This window comes from Tigriopus californicus, chromosome 6 (genome assembly GCF_007210705.1).
Source record: "Tigriopus californicus strain San Diego chromosome 6, Tcal_SD_v2.1, whole genome shotgun sequence".
In the NCBI taxonomy this organism is placed as follows: domain Eukaryota; kingdom Metazoa; phylum Arthropoda; class Copepoda; order Harpacticoida; family Harpacticidae; genus Tigriopus; species Tigriopus californicus.
Genome location: NC_081445.1, coordinates 6,448,084 through 6,449,505, shown reverse-complemented (window position 1 = coordinate 6,449,505; position 1,422 = coordinate 6,448,084).

Sequence of the window (1,422 nt, the reverse complement as noted above, 5' to 3'; positions counted from 1 at the left end):
GTACACATGATTGTGTTATCAGAATGTGGTCACCCCTCGTGTTTCCTGCCAACTTTGTACTCAGCTCGATGCCGAAGCTCCCCGTGTTCACTTCTCATTATAGTTACGGCAGATCGGTGTAACAAATTGGCGATATTTTTCCGACACCAAATTGAAAAGGTTGTTCACATTTCGTTGAAGTGCGCTAGCACACGCGTACACTTCTTAAATCTTGAAAGTCTTTGTCTACGTCCCTTTTTCATTCTGCATATTACACCTCACAATCTGGTTGTTATGCCGTCGTCTTGTTCTAATGCCGGGTCCGCTCACGCTACAAAGATCAAGATGGGCTGTTGTCCATTTAAGGCATCAACTGAACTGTTAATCCTCGTTGGATAACCATGTCAAAGGACGAACCACGGACCCATGATGTCATGGATGGGAGAAAAACGAAGGGCATGAAGTGCACTGACTCAGCTATCCGAACCCTATTGGCACAAGTCCCAAGGCTCCAGCAAACCTGAAATCAAGCAAGTAGTCGGGACTCGGGAATATAACCGGTTTGCTCGTCGGTCAAATTCTGCTCTACTACTGAAACAATGAGTCCGATGGGCAAATGACCATACACAGAGTCTTGTGGTACTGGCTGGCAACGTGAGTTTTGATAAGCCCGAGAAGGTTAATAATCCCCTGCCGCAAATTGTGGTTGTTGGACCGGGTCGTTCTGGCCTGAGAATGCGGGAGGAGCCTCCGGGGAAACGTCTTGAGATTTGGATAAGCAGACAAAGACAATAGTAGAGGATTCGTCATTGATTGTCACGAACGTCCGCTAATGTACGTACGTAATGTACGGTACAGTACACGCACAACACGAGGCAAATGTGGCAAGTGGAATTGGGAGACCTTTGAGTCCGTGTGCTCATCCGATTTGTCAAAACATCTCTTTGTACAATGAGTCGACAATTGGAGTCTTGTATACAGTTAAATTCAAGAACTAGGGAGAAGAGATGGTATGAGGACACTTTCAATTGAAATTGATATACATTTGGTTAGCCCTTACCTAAACTTTTTTTACAATTGGCAAGCCCGTTAGTTGTCATGAACATGTCGTTTAAATCTCAACTCAGGTCGGCCACGACCGAATGGAACGAGTAAGGAGTAATATTATAAAAGTGAGATAATTCATGCAGCCAGACAAACAGAGTGTCATAGAGATCTCTCCGAGGCATTTGGTGCGACCACATAGACTATCTTGAAATAGACTTGTGATTAAATAGATGATCATGTGCAATCACTGAAGGCATTCTCCCTCACTACATGTGCTCTATAGGTACGGTACCTGTGCTGTTTATAACTCAGCACTCCAAATGGAAGCCACAGAATCGATATCAATCGAGATTTTATTGTATGTAGTGTTGGCTGTTTGATGATGCGTAACATGTA